The 18,362-nt window shown below is 48.6% G+C and overlaps 1 pseudogene; it reads left to right on the top strand.

Annotated features, from left to right (window-relative positions):
• The first annotated feature begins 3,238 nt into the window (after nt 1-3,238).
• LOC101521440 (F-box only protein 3-like) lies at nt 3,239-6,001 on the top strand (annotated as a pseudogene).
• Nucleotides 6,002-18,362: the final 12,361 nt, after the last annotated feature.

Raw genomic sequence — 18,362 nt, 5'->3', positions numbered from 1 at the left:
GACGGGCTTTCCTTGCAGAAGCCAACTGCGCCCCTGGGTTAGAGCTCCTAAATTCAAAAGCAAACAGCATTACTTCTTCCAATCTCTCTCTGTGTATCTCTCTCTCTCTCTCTTGCAAATACATCAAAATAAAGAAATGAGCTTGTAAAAGGATCGTGTTTCTCTTCTCTACCACATCCAGGTGTCCCAGGCACAGATTTCAGCCACAACTCTGGAGTCCCCTCAGGTCAAAAAATCCACCAATCCTCAGCAGAGCTTCCTTGGGGGGATTTGCAGGTGTCCCATGCCAGCCTGAACTCGTTTGTCACCAAGCAGCTGTGGAGTCTGCCCGTGACACATGCTGCCCAGACCTCCAGGGGCATATGACTCAGGCCCTGGAGCCCGCCTGGTCTGAGTGCACCTCCTTGGCTCACTGTCTCCCTCCCCACCCGCGTCCTGCAAAGTCACTCACTGCCTGAGAGCTCACTGTCTCCCTCCTCCAAAGTCACGCACTGCCTGAGAGCAACTCACTAGATCTCCCCAGCAGCAGGTTCATCCCTGCAGTGCCCTTTTTCTCAGCTTTTGGTTGATTTTCTATCTCATTTTGCTTAGCCCTGCAGACTTCCAATTTTTTCTACCAACAGTGGTCAGCAGTTTCTTCGCTTGTTGTTGTCTTGCTGTTGTTGTTATTCTGCTATCATTTTTCAAACGTTTGTTTATTTCTATTAGAAAGTCATATTTACAGAGAGGAGAGACAGAGGAAAAGATGTCCCATCCTCTGGTTGACTCCTGTTTTCATTTTTTTTTTTAAAGTAAAGTTATAGAGAAAGAAGCAAAGAGAGTGAGAGATCTCCCATCTGCTGGCTCACTCCCTAAATAGTTGCTGGGCCAGACTGAAGCCAGGAACCTAGAGCGTCTTCTAGGTTTCCCGCTTGGGTACAGGGGCCATCTTTTGCTGCTTCCCCAGGAGCATTAGCAGGGAGCTGGATCAGAAGTGGATTAGCTGGGACTTGAACTGGTGCCACAGGCAAGGCTTAATGCACTATGGCATTGTGCCAGCCCCTGTTGTTTTTTCTTGTTCTTCCTTCAAAACTCCCCTTCCCTTTCCTCTTCCCCTTCCCTTTGCTCACTGCATCCCATATTCTTTTGGCCAGAAGTGGTCATTGTCCTTTCATATCTAGACCTTGAAACCCAAGCCCTCCTTTAGCTGTAACACAAGAGCTCATGAGGGGACCACAGGATTTGTCGATCCAATCTGGATGCTTGTGAGTGCCTAAGTGGGCATTGTCCAATTAGTCACCCATGGAGACAGCTGGTCACCTCACCACTTGCAGGTGCATGGGTCCCTGCCCTGCTGAAACCACAGCCCTGTTCTCAGAACCCCAGGCCTGTAGAACAGAAGCAAAGTGAAGTTAGTCATGCAGACAAAGAGAGAGCTTCCATTTGGTGCTTCACACCCCAGATGACTGCAACAGCAGCCTGGGAGGCACCAGACTAAATCCAGGAGCAGGAGCTTTGTCCGGGTCATCCCCTGTGGGCGGCAGGGACCCAAGCACTCAGGCTATCTTATCTTCCACTGATGACACCAGCAGGGAGCTGGACTGGAAGTGGAGCAGCCAGGAAATGAATAACCCCCCTAGAGGGATGCCATTGTTGCAGGCAGTAACTTCACCCATGACTCCACAGTGCTGGCCCCTGGAGGCACCTGTTCAGGTGATACGTCACACACACGTGCCCTCTGGAGTCACATGCATTTTGCATGTCCCACAGATCTGCCCAAGTTCTCTGCAGGATTGATGTCCTAACAGAGAGATTTGTCCTGCTGCCACAGTCACTGGGCACACACTTTGGGGGACAGCTATCTCCCCTGGGACCCTACCCCCACCCCGGCTTCTGCTGATCGCTGCCTCCCCTCCTCCAGGGGCTCACTGGTGGGTTGCTCATGGGCTTCGACAGCCATACATACCTCAGGGCTTGCCCCAAACCCTTAAGTCCCACATATATGTAGGGATGCCACACAGTATTGCGTGAACGCTCACAGTGGACCATGACAAAATCTCCCAGCTGAGTTATCATCTCGGTGTGCCAAGAACATTCCAAATCCTCTCTGCCAGCAATTTGACATAAGTCATTGTTAGCTGTAGTCACCCAAGTGTGTGGTGAACTCCAGAACTTACTCCTAACACCTGCGGTTTTGTGCTGCTGACCAACCTTCCCCACCCTCATCCTCTCTGCATGTTCCTCTCTGCATATTCCTGCTCCTGGTAGCCACATTCCTACTTTATAGTCCCAGGAGAGCCTTCCCTTTTTAAAGGCATGCTACATGTAAGTGGGATCTTGCAATATTGCCTTTCTATGCTTAGTTTGCTTGCAAGGCAGAGAGATAATTCAAGACAGAGGGAGAGACACAGGAAGGGAGAGAGGGAAAGAGATGGAGAGAGGGAGAGAGAGAGAGAGAGAGAGAGAGAGAGAGAGAGAGAGAGTCGTCCATTTGCTAGCTCACACCCTAAATACTCACAGTAGCCAAGGTTGGGCCAGACTGAAGCCAGAGGCAAGGAACTCCATTTGCGTCTCTTGTCTCTTGGATGGGTGGCAGGTACCCAACTGCATGACACTTTACATCATCTTATCTGATTCCCGAGTGGGCATTGGCAGAAACCTGGAGTCAGAAGTGGAGCCAGGACTTGAACTTGTTCTGCACGGATTGTTGCAACCGCGTTGTAACTGCAGCTCCAGATGCTCCCCTTTGGACCTGGCTTATGTGGTGTCCTGTAAAGCCCTTGTGGGCAGGTTGGGATATTGACCACTGTCAGGGTGCATCATAGTCCAAGGTATGAAAGCAACACATTCTCTTTATTCCTTCAATGACACGAGACAGGGCTACAACTGAGCTTGAACATAGCATGGGTCTGCTGGACTGCCCCTGTGACTCCTGGCTTCTTCATGGCCATGAGTCTCCCTGCTTTTGGCCAGTTCAGCCTTGCCCTGTGACAGGAAGCATGGGCCATGAGCTCCCATCTCTGCCCCCTTGTGTGTTGTCAAGGGCACATGCCTTCATATCCCAGGCACATCCGGGGTCCCCAAGGTCAGGTGCCCTGGCTGCGAGGGCACAGCAGGTGTTGGCTAATGTCTGGTCTTTAATACCACACAATGACCAAGCGGCAGATAGAGGCCTCTCCAGGGAACAGGTGCATTGTGAACCGTGCATCTGGCCTTAGCTCGGTCATTGATACTGCGTGCTGTATCTTATATCGTCAACATGTTGCCAACCACCTGGAGTAACCCAGAGGTGACTGACCCCATGGCATCGGGTCTCATACAGGCAGGACCCAGGCTGCCTCTCTCTCCCCATGCATGCACAGCTGAGCCGATCTGCCAGGGTCCAAGTGGGAGGCAGAGATGGAGCCTGGAGAACGGGGAGCAGGTTTAGAGCCCCACATGCAAATGTTCCTACAGCCCCTAAAGCACCCACACACGTGATCGGGGAAGCCTCACCCTTTCTCTCCTCCCTCTGTCCCTGCTGTCACATGCTGCTGCAGGTAGCAGGATTGCTCTGTGGCTGTGATTGTGGTCACTATCAGCTGGTCCTTGCATGCCACCATAGCACAGGACCCTACCTGTCACTCCTCGAGCCAGAAGCCGTGCACCTCCACCCTAGCCAGTGCCTTCCTTCTAGCCTGACAAACGCTTCCTTCACCTTCGGCACTGGCCCATTCCTGCAGGCTTCTGCTGGGCCCGCTGCGCCCCCACCGGTTCACAGCTGAGCCCTTGGAATGTCAACTCTTAGCTGAAAGTCCCAAGGCTCTGGCACCTTTGTCCCCGGCTCCTCTGCTGCTCCTGCCGTTGAAACCTCAGGACTCTTTCCCTTACTGTCCTTCTGGGGTGTTCTGCCCAGTCCACAAGCCCTTCCTTCCAACCACACATGCATGTTCACTGCCAACGACCATCTCAATCCCCCTCGGCCTCCTTTCCATCAGCCTCACCCTGCCACCCTATCACCCTGCCACCCTGTCACCCTGCCACCAGATGAACCAAGCAGTGCCATTCTCATTCTAACAGGTGGGGTCTGTCTGCTTCAGGGTGGCCCAGCTGCCTCTCAGGTCAAACCCAGCTCCCTCCTCAGCTCTCCTTCCTTGTCTTTATGTTTTATTTTCTTATCTATTTGAAAGACAGAGAGAGAGAGAGATATCTTCCACACACTGATTCACTCCCCAGCTGGCCACAATGGACAAGGCTGGACCAGGCCAAATACAGAAGCTCAGAGCTTCGTCCAGGTCTCCCACATGTGTGTTAGGGTCCCAAGCGCTTGAGCCATCTTCTGTTGCTCTCCCAGGTACATTAGCAGGGAGCTGGATTATTAACACAGCAACCAAGACTCCATTTGGAGCTCACATGGGAATCCAGCACTGCAGGCAGCAGATTAACCTGTTCTGCCACACTGTCAGGGGCCTTCTCCTTCCATTCCCTTTCTCTCCACCCCATTTGCTACTGACACCCCTCTGCTTCGGATCCGGCCCCCTGCTGCTGTGACTGGAAAGTCAATGGAAGATGGCCCAAGTGTTTGGGCTCTTGCCACCCACAAGGGAGATCCAGATAGAGTCCCAGACTCCTGGCTTCAACCTGGTTCAGCCTTTGCTCTTGTGGCCATTTGGGAATATGGACAAGCAAATGAAAGATCTCTGTCTTCCCCTCTCGCTGTGTTGTTCTGCCTTTCATATAAATAAATAAAGCTTATAAAAAGTAAAAATTACAGAGCAGCCGGGTTACTGGCAGAGGGGGCGGTGTTAGGGCTGGGTTAAACCTGTAAGGGGCAGGCAAGATTGGCGGCCATGGAGGCCAGGGCGGCACTGCTCACCCTAGAATCGCTGCCCACCGATCCTTTGCTCCTCATCTTGTCCTTCTTGGACTACCAGGACCTAATCAAATTGTTGCAACGTCAGTCGTGGACTAAGCCAGCTCTCAAGTCATGATCTCCTGTGGAGACGACAATGCAAAAAGTACTGGCTAATATCTGAGGCAGAGCAAGCACAGAAGCACCAATGCTGGAAATTTCTCTCCATCGACACTTACTGTGATGTGGGGCGATACATCTACCACTACGCTGCTATTAAAAAGACCTGGGATGGTCTCCAGAAGTACCTGGAGCCCAGGTGATCCTGTATGGTTTTGTCTCTGAACGAGGGCGCTCGAGAGGAAGACCTGGACGCTGTGGAAGCTCACGTTAGCTGCAAGCTTCCCAATGACTACAGCAGTTCCTATCGGATCCACAACAAGCAGAAGTTAGTGGTGCCTGGGTTGTTAGGAAGTATGGCACTGTCAAATCACTATCGCTCTGAAGATCTGGATGTCAACACAGCTGTTGGGGTCTTCCAGCAGAGTCAGGGCCTTAAGTACTGCCTGCCTTTAACTTTCTGCATTTGAGCCAGTACATAGCAGTGCAACCTGCAGGGGGCCGGAGCAAGAATGAAGTTTTCTATCAGTGTCCAGACCAATGACTCGGAATCCAGCTGCTATTGACATGTTTAGCATGGGTGCTACCTTCACAGACCGGTGTGCTTCTTAGGTCAACAATGTTGAATCAGGTGGTTTTCCTGTCATCAGAGAGCAAATTTTCAGAATGTACAGCAACAACTGGGGATAGCACAGTCTCAGTGTCTATGTCATTCCTGCCAGAACCTAGCTCTGTGGGTCCACCTTAGTGTTTCTCCACATACTAAATCAGAATGAAATGTCAAAGGATGAGAAGGCTTGTCAGCTGGACAGTCATTAATGGAGAGTAATAAGCACCAAAGGGGATGTGGAAGAAGTTCAGGGACCTGGCGTAGCTGGGGAATTTTCAATCATCAGCCCAGGTTGGGTATACGAATACACAAGCTGTACCACGTTCTCAACATCAGGATACATGTAGGGATATTATACCTTTCATTTTCTTTGATTTAAAGACAAGATCTCTAATGTTGCCATCCCCCGATTTCATACGGCACGTCGGACATTCAGGGTTTTGGTAGCTCACCAGTTTTGATAACTTCTTCCTTTCAAAGAATTTGTCCATTTCATCTAAATGTTAATTTTTTTGGTATAAAGTTATTCACAATGTTCTTAATATTGATAGTTTACATCTTTTGTTTGGTTCATCACTTTTATTATCACTTATTGGTCATTTAAAGAGAAATAAACGGTTGTACTATTTCATTGATTTCTGCAATTTTCTTTCTCCTACTTGAGATTTAATTTGGTTTTCTTCTAGTTTTTTAAGGTATAACTTTAGGTTGTTGATCATAAAGCTTTCTTCTCAGCACTGTTTTAGCTGTATTTCATAAATTGTGAGATTTTCATTAACACTTAGTCCAAAATAGTCCAATATTTCCTTTGTAAATTAATTTTGATCTATAACTTTTCTAGAAATGTGTTAATGTCCAAACAGTTGGAGATTACTCAGCTGTATTTTGATTACTGACTTCTAATTTTGTTGTTGGAGAGCTTGCTCTGTACTTGGAAAATGTTTTATGGCCCAACATTATGGTCTGTCTTGGTGAATGATGCTGATGTATTTGCAAAGAATGTGTATTTTGTCATTTGAGGGACTTTGAATCTATTAGTGACACCTCAGTTGATTGACTCAATATATTCCAACTCTTTATGTATTTATTGTGTTTTAGAGAAATTTCCCACTAAAATTATGGTTTGTGTATTTCTTTGTTTAGTTTTGCTAGATGTGCCTCATGTATTTTGAAACACTATTTCTACGCAAATATGCTTGTCCTAAATTTTAAAGACTATTGAGGTTTGCTTGGCAGACAGCTGAGTTATTGTTTGGTCGGATTTTGAGACTTGTTGCAATATTTGGTAGGTTGGTCCTCAAGTAGCCTTTACTTCATGGTATTGGTTCTCAACCATCCCAATCTCAAGTGCCCCTGGAATTCTTAACACTGACTGAGGAGTACCATATTAGAGCCTCAAACTGAAATTTTTCCATATTTACTTATTATTATAAGTTCCTTTTCAAATTACAATAATAAACTGATTTCAAGTTCAAAAAAAATGTAAAAATTACAATTGTATCCCACATACTCACTTCATTTTCACTCTAGGTGAAAATTTCATTCAGCAAACACTTTCTGGGAACTCTGATGTATATGGAATTGAACTCGCCATGCTTGGGCTGCAGCTTTGAATGTCTCAGCAGTGTTGCATCCGCGACTTGGCCAGTCATAAGAAGCAGGAGGCCCCCACCTCTGCCCCTGGAGAGGGCCCTGCTATTGCCCACCCACCTGCAGTGCTGAGCAGGCCCCATGAGTATACTGCCAACAGTCTGACAAGCAGAGGCGGTCAGAACCTGGAGGCCACATAAAGCACAGCACAAAAAGAGGGGTTACATAAGGCCTTGAGTACCATGCCCACCTCCCACAAAGGGACAACACCCAGGGTCCATTGTCAGAATCTGCAGGGACTTGCGATGCTATGTAGGAAGTATGAGTTCTGTAGCGCCCAGTCTCTCACTTTTTTTTTTCTTGCGAAGGAAAGACAGAGAGAAAGATCTTCTCCCCATTGGTTCACTCCCTAAGTGACCGCAACAGCTGGATCTAAGCCAATCTGAAGCCTGGAGCCAGGAGCTTCTTCTGGGTCTCCCACGTGAGTGCAAGGTCCCAAGGCTTTGGCCCATCCTCAACTGCTTTCCCAAGACACAAGCAGGGAACTGGATGGGGAAGTGAAACAGCCGAGACACTAACTGGCACTCCTGTGGGGTGCTGACATCTGACCGAGCCATAGCATCAGCCTTCGTTGTTTTGGGTTCTCTTGGGAATAGGTGGAGCATAGCGTCCCTTGGCCAAGTGAGCTTCGAGACCCGATGGGAAGAATGAGCAGAAGTCAGGGGCAGCAAAGAAAAAAGAATACCCTGGGCAGAGGTATAGCCTGGGCACAGAGTGCAAGGGAGTGGGGAAGGGGGTTTGGACAGTGGCGGGGGGAAGGGACAGAGGTGGAGTTGGCATTTTCTCACAAGAGCCATGGAGACGTCTTAGTGGACCCATCGGATTCGCTGGCCAGGCCCCTGTGACTCCTGCCCTGCAGCCAGCAGCTGCTCCGTGCCTATCTGCTCTGCCTGACAGTCTGTGTCCAGAGCAGACCCTCGATCAGGAAGTGCACCATGTGCTGACCACAGTTCCCGCCTTTCCCTCCACAGTCATCCACCACACGGGGTTGCCACAGTTCCCTGTGGCTCTCCACACAAGCAGAAGCTCCCCCCTGGTGCTGGCAGAATCAACTTGGCTGTACTGTGAATCCTAGTCTTCTTTTTCGCCCAGTTCTGGTTCCTGCTACAAGCCCCAGGGCCACATTTCAAACTGGTCTGGCTGGCAGGGCCTGTCAGGTAACAAAGTATAAGACAATGTGGTTGAACCTGGAAGATGTCGCAGGGAGCTGGCGCCATGCACAGCACATTAAGCTGCTGTCTGCAGAGTTAGCATCTCATTTAGGCCCTGATTTGAGTCCTGGCTGCTCCATTTCCAACCCAGTTCCCTGTTCACGCGCCTGTTAAGGCCTTGTTTTCTTGCACCCACTGGGAGACCCAGAAGTCCCTATCTCGAGGCTTTGGTCTGACCCAATTGTGGCCATTGTCAGCATTTGGGGAGTGAACGAGTAGATCAAAGGCATCTCTCCTGCTTTGTATCTCTTCTCTTCAAATATATATGAACAAATCATTAAATATATTTTTTAAGGAAAAAAAGGAAGTGATGGAGTGAAACAAGTCAGGATGTGGAAAAGACAAATAGGGGAATCCACCGGCACCGACCTCCCAGAAGTTAGAGCGCTGCTGAGCAGAGGCTGCAGGGAAGGTGGAGGGCTGCAGTTACAGGAGACAGTCCTCCCAGGTGCTGCTGCGCAGGCAGCCGTGACTAGCAATGCTGTGATGTACTCCCCGACCATCACTTCAGACACCAGCACTGTGGCCCGTGGAGAGTGAAGCCGCCAGCAGCAACACTGGCATCCCCTGTGGGCTCTGATTCTAGTCCTGGCTGTTCCCCTTCCGATCCAGCTCCCTGCTAATGTGCCCCGGAAAGCAGGGGACAACAGCCTGAAGTGTCTGGGCCCCTGTCACCCACCTGGAAACAGCCATCTGGCTGTGGCCTGGCCCTGGTTATTGTAGCCACTGGAGAGTGAATCAGAAAAGGGAAGATTTCTTTCTCTCTCTCTTTCTCTTTTCCTTGCCTTTTTCCTTTCCCTTTCTCTCTCTCTCTCTCTCTCTCTCTGCCTTTCAAATAAATACATATTTTTTTTAATACTTAGACAACAGGGTTTGGATGCTCTCATAACAAAGAAACAATGACTGTTGAAGGTGATGCATCGGTTAATTGCCACACAATGTGATGTTTGTGTAAGGGTCAACTCTGACTTAGTTCCTGCATCTACACATTATACAAAATGTGTAATGGCCCTAACCCTAACCTAACCCTACTATGTACGTGTCTCAGAACATTATGCCTCACCCTTGTATGATTACTACTGTGTCAACCAAAAGTAGGACTTTAAAAAAAGGGAACAGTGTGGGTGCTGCGGCACCAGGAGATAAGTCATTGTTCTGTGACACTTGCAGCCTGTATCAGAGACCCAGTGGGTGGAAGAGCCCTCTCTCTCTCACTCTCACTCTCTGTCTCGCTGTTGCTCTCACACTTGTTCTCTCAATGTCTGTGTGGCTCTGCCTTTCAAGTCGATCAAAGCCAATGACTGAGCATGCCCACTGACCTCGATCCCCCATCACTACCCAGCACTGGACCACTTGGTACTCCCCTAACCCTGAGAACCAGTCAGTTCTCACCCCGGAAACAACAACCTGCGTGAATCGCTTTTGCTTTTGCTCATTTTCGTTTGTTTATTTCATTTGAAAGCAGAGGGACAGAGAGAAACACGCAGAGAGTGAGTGTGTATCCATGGGTTCACTTGCCCCAAATGCCAGCAACATGACAGTTCAGGCTGGGCCAGGGAGAAGCAGGAGCCAGGAACCTCCCTCTGGGTCCCCCAGGTGGGTAAGGGCTCAACCACCCGCTGCCTCCTTCCAGGGTGCAAAGCCCCAGCTTGCTGGCATCGGGAGTGCTCCCACCGGCTCCCGCCCTGCGTGTGCCTTTGAGAAGGGGCGGGGGTCCTGGCCGGACATCTCAGGGGCGCAGGGCTCCCACGCTGAGCATCTGTACACACTTCCTCTTTCTCACCCCGTTTTAGTTCTGCCCCTGGGTGGCTCGTGACCACTAGGCAGTGCGGAACAGGAAGGAAATCCACCCTTCTGGAGAAACGAGACAATTTTAGTTGCGATGTGAAGGGGCCACAGCCCAAGTCTTGAGCTTGGAGGCCTGCTGAAACTTCAGGCCGCTATCCTCGGTCCCCAAGCTCCACTCCACTCCTCCATGTCAAGAGCCAGAGACTGGGCTGGAGAGGAACACCGCTTGTTGATGCAATGTCCCTGCACTGGCGTCTTTCTACTCCACTTGTCTGTTCTGATCATCTCATCAATTCTTTCAACTTGACTTTCATTAATTAAGGAAGCACTCTATTTTCATGGTTTATCATCTCTTGCTAAGTAGGCTGAGATAGTAAATAATAATAACTGTGATATTAAAACCCGTATCGGAGTGGGCACCATGTCATAGCAGGCTAATCTTCTGCCTGTGCTGCCAGCATCCCACATGGGCATCAGTTGATTCACCTCCCCGCTGCCCCACTTCCCATTCAGCTCCAAGCTGGTGGCTCAAGTCGTGGGGCAGGAGCCCCAAACCCTTTAGTCATCTGCTGCTTTTGCAAGTGCATCAACAAGGAGCTGGAAGGGAAGCTCCAAGTGGTTGGGACCCAACCCCTGCTACTCCAGTGTGAGATGTGGATGTCCCAGGCATCAGTGGTTCCACCTGCTGTGCATCTCTGAGCCCTCACAGAGCACTAAGGCATGGTCCCATGGCCCAGACCTTTTTTCCCTAAAGCACTCAGGATTCAAGAGCTATGAGAGGCAAAACAGGATCAGAATCCTGACCCTGGAGGCCAAGCTTGGGGCGAGTAAAGAAGCTACTTCATGTTCTGAAAGGCTTCGTTCTTCAGCTGCAAAGAAGACTTCATTTCGGTGGCACATGTGACATAAGGAACCCTGGACAGATTAATTCTTTTTTTTTTTATTTATTCATTAATTACATTGTATTACGTGACACAGTTTCATAGGTACTGGAATTCTCCCCACCCCTCCCCAAACCCTCCCCGCCTGGTGGATTCCTCCACCTTGTTGCATAACCACAGTTCAAGTTCAGTTGAGATTCCCTCATTGCAAGCATATACCAAACATAGAGTCCAGCATCTTATTGTCCAGTCAAGTTCAATGGCTTCTTAGGTAGACCCTCTCTGGTTTGAAGACATAGCCAGCAGGGTATCATCCCAGTCAATTAAAAGCTCCAACATATCATCAGCAAAAATTAACATCATTATGGAATTAATTGACATAGTAATGAGTAACCAATATGTTAAAAATAAGTGCGAGTTAATTCTTAACATTTGTCTTCTGTGGGACAAGGTGATTACTAGTCACAGCCATGAAATGAAAGGAATCACGCCCCCAAAGGAAGTACAGGCATGGAAACACTCCTTGATTGAAACGCCAAATGCGCAGTCCACTTCAGCAAAAGGGAAGATAAGTATGAAGGCACCACAAAGAGAAAGCAAATGGTTCTTTTATTACATCCACAGGTTTTTGAAAGAGGAAAAAGCCATCTGCATGTATTCAAGGTTGGTGTTGTGGCACAGTGAGTTAAGTCACCGCCTGAAGTGTCAGTATTTCACATCGATGCCAGCTCATGTCCCAGCTGCTTCATTTGCGATCTAACTCCCTGCTAGTACATGTGGGAGAGCTGGATGGAGTCTTAGGCTCCTGGCTTCAGCCTAGCCCAGCATGGCTGATGCATCCATTTGGGAAGTGAACTAGCAGCAGAATTTCTCTCTCAACCTCCTCTCCTCTCCTCTCCTCTCCTCTTTTCTCCCTCTCCAACTTACTCTCTGTAATTCTATCCTTCAAAATAAATATTTGTAAGCAACCACCTGTATTTATGTATTGCTTGCAGTCAAGATGCAAGCTGTCTCCCAGCTGTCACTCCTGGACTTCCATCCATGACTCTGTGACAATCACTCTTTGTCTACTGTGCTTAGATTTTTTTTTTTGTCTACTGTGCTGGAACTGATTTCCTTCATTGCAGCTTGACTCAGACACAATTGACATAAATGTAGGTATTTCTGGACTGTTGCTGATGATATGTTGGAGCTTCTAATTGATCGAGGTGACGCTGCTCTGCTGGCTCTGCCTTCAAACCTGAGAGGGCCTCCCTAAGAGGCCGTTGAACTTGAATTGGACAAGTGGGATGCTGGACTTTGTATGGTGTGAGCTTTTAATTAGGGAATCTCAACGGAACTTGAGCTGTGGTTATGCATCAAGGTGAAGGAACTCACCATGGGGGAGGGGTTTGGGATGAAGGGGGGGGAATCCCAGTACCTATGAAATTGTGTCATGTAATACAATGTAATTAATGAATAAATGAATATTAAAAAAATAAATGTAGGTATTTGCTTACTTATTTTTTTTTTTTAAATCAGAGTGACAGAGAGAAACAGAGGTAGAAACAAGGAGATGTTCTGTCCACTGGCTCACTGCACCACACTGGGGCAGACTGAGACCAGAAGCCAAGAACTTCATCTGAGCCCCCCATGTGAATGGCAGGGGCCCAAACTACAGGCTGCTCTTCCCAGGCCATTAGCAGGGAGTTGGAGCAGAAATGGAGCAGCCAGAGCGTGAACTGTTGTCCAGAGGGGATGCCAGCATCTTAGGTAGTAGCTTTACCTCCTATGACTTAACATAGGGTCATATTAATTGAAATAGCAAAGTTCCTTTCACCTAAGACAAAAGATGCTAAGATCCTTAGCAAAGGGATAGAGCTTAGCAGCCAGTCTTGTAAATCCTATTTCACAAGGAGGCCCTGTGCATTTTTGGCCCTTGTTTTGTTCCTTTGACGTTGATACAGCAGCTTTCACAGACCTATACATTCAGACCTCCAAAGGCGCTCTCCAACCATCCAGCCTAGAATCACTGTGTGTTTCAGGAAAACACCTGTTTGCACTTCCACAGGGGCCAGGTGGGAGTAGGCAGGGCCATCAGTGGGCCCGTCGCTTCAGAGTGACGCTGGCTCTCAGGTAAATGAGGAGGGCATTTTGTCAGTGTCTGACCAACATCCCACCTTGCCTCTCTGCCTCTTCCTTCAGCACTTGGCATTTCTTGCTGGGTAGGTAGCCGCTGCTTCTGCTGTGGAGTCCCAGGCTTCCTCTGTGACTTTTATGACCCAATGCTTGAGGACTAAGCTGAAAGTCCCTCACCTCCCCGAAGTTAATTCCAGCCATTTGTGACTATTTTGTGTGTCATTGACCTCATCCAAAACTCTATCCAAGAAAAAAAAAAAAACTAACTTAAAAAATAAAAATAGGGTTGGCTGCTTGGCACAGAGGTTCGACACACTGCTGGGACACTCCCACACATGCCAGCACACCTGGGTTCAAGCCAGGATTCCATGCCTGCTTCCAGATTCCTGCTGAGGTACACTTAGGGACGCAGCAAGTGCTAGCTCAGGGTATGGACAGCTGCCATCCTCGTAGGAGATGTGACTCTAGGCTTTAGCCTGGCTCAGCCTTAGCCTCTGGGGAGTGCATCAGTAAATAAGAGATCTCAATCTTGCTCTCTCAAATAAAATAAAATGACAACAAGAAGAAACAAAAAAAAAAGAAAAATAGAGGTGGACACTTGGCCTGGTGGTTGACAATGCTTGCAATGCCCACATCCCTTAGGATAGCGCCTGGTCTAGGTTTGACCCCCTGGCTCAGCTTCCAATTCTAGCTTCCTGCTAAGGCGCACCCTGGGAGGTAGCAGGTGATGGCTGAGTACGTGGGCCTCTGCTCACAGCTTTGGTCCAACCCTGTCTGAGCTGTTCTGTCTGTCTGTCTCTGCCTTTAGAAAAAGACACCAAAACACAGAGGGTGAACTCCGAAGTGCCCCAGCCTCCAAGTCTAGGGCTTAGCTTTCACAATGAGTCTCTGCGGTGAGCGGAGCCTCCCACGAGCTCTCGCTCTTGCATGGGAAAGCCTGTCTGCTTGATACCCACATTCTTCAGCATTGTTTCATTGAGGAGGCAACTCTGCAAAGAGTGAAATCAAGCGTCCCACAGCTGGAGCAATAACACAAGAGAAGAAATACAGCCAGTGTAGTCAAACCCGAAGGGATTCTGAGAAAGCTGCGCAGAGGTGCAAATAAGGATGTGCCTAGCAAACCCTCCTCAACCCCTCCTTTCTTTTGCTTTCAGACTACTGTGCACAATTTGGTCACAGCTGCACAGGTGTTTTGGGAACAAATGAGCTGCCATTGGATCTCCAACATGCTGTCATTTCTTGATTCAGCCTTGAGTCAGGGACAATGCATTGCTATGTGATGGATGTCACTGCCATGGCACCAGCGTTAATTCTGTCCATCCAGACCACATCCAGCTATTGCGATAGGGCTCACTCAAGTCAGCAGCGATCTTCCAGGAGAAAGGAACTGTGGCCCCAATGATGACTTTACCTTCATCTGACCCTCTTAAATGTTCAACACAGTTCCTATTCCATGTGTGTAGTGAAGAACCTGGATGTTTTCTGCCTATTGTGATTCTGCCTTAATGGCTTGGCTGGGGGCTGTGTGAACTCCAGGCCTGACAGTCTACCTGACACCTGGCAGGACACCTGACAGGTCACATAGGCAGACCACTCCTCAGGAAGGTGTTTGATAAGATCCACCGCCCTATAGCTCATCGATTTGTAGTTTTTGAACATTGCTTGTTTCAAACCCACCAATAGAAGCTTGATAAATCATGACTGTATAATTAATAGACTGAAAAGTATAAGAACTGGGGGGCTTGGGCTCTCTGGCTCTCGCTCTCTGGCTCGGCGCTAGCTTTTTGCCTTCCCTGCAGATCCAGCAGTGGCTGCCCCTCCCCCACCCAGCCATGCTGGGCTGGGGAAGGTGGCTGGCAGACCAAAATTAACTTGAATAAACCACCTTTATGCTTTAGCACCAACTTCAGACTTGATGATTATCTGGGGCTTTCAAAATCCGGCACAACAGTAGTAACTGTGTGAAATAGGGGAGGTCGTCAAAAAGTTCATGAAATTACACACTATTAAAAAAATGCCAGTATTGTGGTGTAGCAGCTAAAGCCACATACAAATTTCATACAAATGTCACTTCAAGTCCGGACCGCTTTCCTTCCAACACAACTCCTTACTAATGAACCCAAGAAAGCAGAAAAAGGTGCAGGTGCCTGGGCCCTGCCCCTACGTGGGAGGTTCAGGAGGAAGCCAAATATCTACCCATATTTTTTCCTTTTATGTTTCCACTTGATGGCTTTTATTTTATTCTTTATTACTTTTTTACATTTTATTATTATTATTATCATTTTATGATACAGTTCCATAGGCTCCTGGCATTTCCCTTATCCCAGCCACAATTACCCCTCACCTAGTTCCTCTATATCATTACTAAAGTATAGTTCTTCATACACAGTCATATGTCCATCATTGCAGGCATGGACAATGGCAGAGAGTCCAGCATCCTATTGTCAAGATACAGTGAATGGTTTCATTATAAGTCCATCTTTGTCTGGAAGTAGAAATGCATACTAGTAACATTGTATCTTCACATCTGGATGTTAGTCTCCATTTCACAGCTACCTGGCTGGCATTTGGTAGACACCTGGGAAACCACAAAGCTCTCAGAGGCATCTGCCCAATTTTTCCTCCTCTTCTTCCTGCTCAGCAGAATAGCAAATCCCAACCTTATGGTGCGGTGTGGGGCTCCTTTCCATTGTCACTCAGCTGCTGGTCAATGTATGAGTCACATTGGACACACACAAAAGTGTCATCTTCATTCAATTTTCAGTTCTTGAAGATTGGTTTATTTGTTTGTAGGAGTAATCAAGGGGAAGAGACTAAGACACAGAGAGATCTTCTACCTGCTGGCCACTCCCCAGCCGGCCAGAGTTTAACCAGATGGAAAACAGGAGCCAGGAGTTCCATCCGGGTCTCCCATTTGACTGGCAGGGATCCCAGCACCTGCGTCATCCTCTGCTGCTTTCCCAGGAGCACCACACCAGGAAGTGAAACAATTGGAAAGTCAACCAGTACCCATAGGGTACGCAGGCAATGCAGGCAGCAGCTTTACTTGCTATGCCACAAATCATCCACCATTTAATATTTGTTAAAACATTGACCCAATTTTCAGTTTTAAATGCAACAATTGGTAATAAAAAAATTTTTAAATACATTTAATCTTAATTAAATGATTGTTAAAACATTAAAATGTTCTAACTTGGGGGCCCAGAGCAGTGGCCTAGCAGCTAAAGTCCTTGCCTTGAATGTGCCAGAATCCCATATGGGCACCAGTTCTAATCCCAGCAGACCTGTTTCTCACCCAGCTCCCTGCTTGTGGCCTGGGAAAGCAGTAGAGGACAGCACAAAGCCTTGGGATCCTGCACCCACCTGGGGAACCCAAAAGAACTCCTGGCTCCTGGCTTGGCTCAGCTCAGCACTGGCCGTTGCAATTACTTGAGGAGTGAATCATCGGACGGAAAACCTTCCTCTCTGTCTCTCCTCCTCTCTACATATCTGACTTTGCAATAAGAATAAATACATCTATTTTAAAAAATATTCTAACTTGGGCCCGGCGGCATGGCCTAGCGGCTGAGGTCCTCGCCTTGGGCGCCCAGGATCCCATGTGGGCGCCAGTTCTGATCCATCCAGCTCCACTTCCGATCCAGCTCCCTGGAGGACGGCCCAATGCTTTGGGACCCTGCACCCGCATGGGAGACCCGGAAGAGATTCCTGGTTCCGGGCTTCGGACCAGCGCGCACCGGCCGTTGCGGCTCACTTGGGGCGTGAAACATCGGATGGAAGATCTTCCTCTCTGTCTCTCCTCCTCTCTGTATATCTGACTTTGTAATAAAATAAATAAATCTTTAAAAAAATATATTCTAACTTGAAGCCTGGCATTATTGAAAGTGAGTGGTAAGTTGTGGGCAGTTAGCCCCCTGGGTTAAGATGCTGCCTGAAGTTTTGTGAGGGCTGAGTGTGTGCTGGGCAAAATCAGGCTGGACTGAAACACCTGTTGGTCCCAGTGGAAGACAGGGCTGGAAACAGAACCAACCCAGCAATTGCAACCACCAGCTGATCCGGGAGATGGACTGTGCTGGGCCCTGTGCTTGCTAGTACATACAAGAATCTGGTCTGAAAACACCTCAGACAAAGTTTCTTTGGGGATCTCCCCAATCGAACTGCCAGACTCAGAACGCTAACCATGAAAAGACAGGGGACAGAACAAATCAGTCAACTACCTCAGCCATATGTTGGCAGTGAAAAACTGGGCAAACGGAGACTTTAAGATGGACTATGTCAATCAGTGGATTCTTCAGCAACCTCATCGTGCTTGGAATGGCGAGGTTGGCAGCAAGTCATAACTGTTGAACTATTAAAACCACTTGAGCAAGACCCTCGGAGCTTGCCCCACATCAGGGACCTGAGATGGGTGGGAGACTGGGTGGGTTTTCTCCCTTTATCTCCCCCTTTACACCAAATACATGACAAAAACAATGTGGAAATAATAGTCTTACCTACCTAAAAAAAAAAAAAAAGATGCTACCCGAAGGGCCCAGGGTGGAATTGTGGAATTGACCATTCCCTCTGCCCAGTGTTGCCTCCACAGATGCCAATGCCCCATCTGCCAGCACAAACAGCCCCTAAGCCCCACCATGGCCTTTAGTTCCTGCTCCGAGGGCACCCACAGCAGCTCTGACACCCAGATTTGCAGGAAGCTCCAAGATTTGGTGAAGGGGTCACCTATGGCGGGAGGAAAGTGATTTTCCCAGCCACCACCCACAGGGTTTTGGGGGGAACCATCCACATCAGTAAGAGGGTTATAGCCCTCCTGGGTAAACCAAGTAAGGGCAGGCGAGGAAGTAGGAGGAAGGGACCCAATTCTCTTTCCCTTTTACCCTTCCTTGAGCGGTTCTGGGAACTCTGTGGTCTAGATGGTCTCCAAAATCTCCTGTGTCACCTTCTGTGTCTTTCCTGGTCAACTTGATAAATGCATCTTTCGTTGACTCACCCTCTCTCCTGCTTCACTCCTGGAACTCCACCTGCCAGGAGAAAAGCAGAGCTCAATGCCTGCCTTCCTGCTCCTGTACCTCTCCAAGCTTCCAAGCCCCCATCTCAGAGCCCCAACGGAGGCGGTCCCTTCCCAGGGCAGCCCTCGAAAATGTAACTTTACAGTCCCTCCATGCAGACCCAGCAGCCCC

Source organism: Ochotona princeps, chromosome 10 (genome assembly GCF_030435755.1).
Source record: "Ochotona princeps isolate mOchPri1 chromosome 10, mOchPri1.hap1, whole genome shotgun sequence".
NCBI classification, from domain to species: Eukaryota; Metazoa; Chordata; class Mammalia; order Lagomorpha; family Ochotonidae; genus Ochotona; species Ochotona princeps.
The sequence above is the reverse complement of the archived record's forward strand: the minus strand, read 5'-3'. Positions and strand labels throughout refer to the sequence as shown.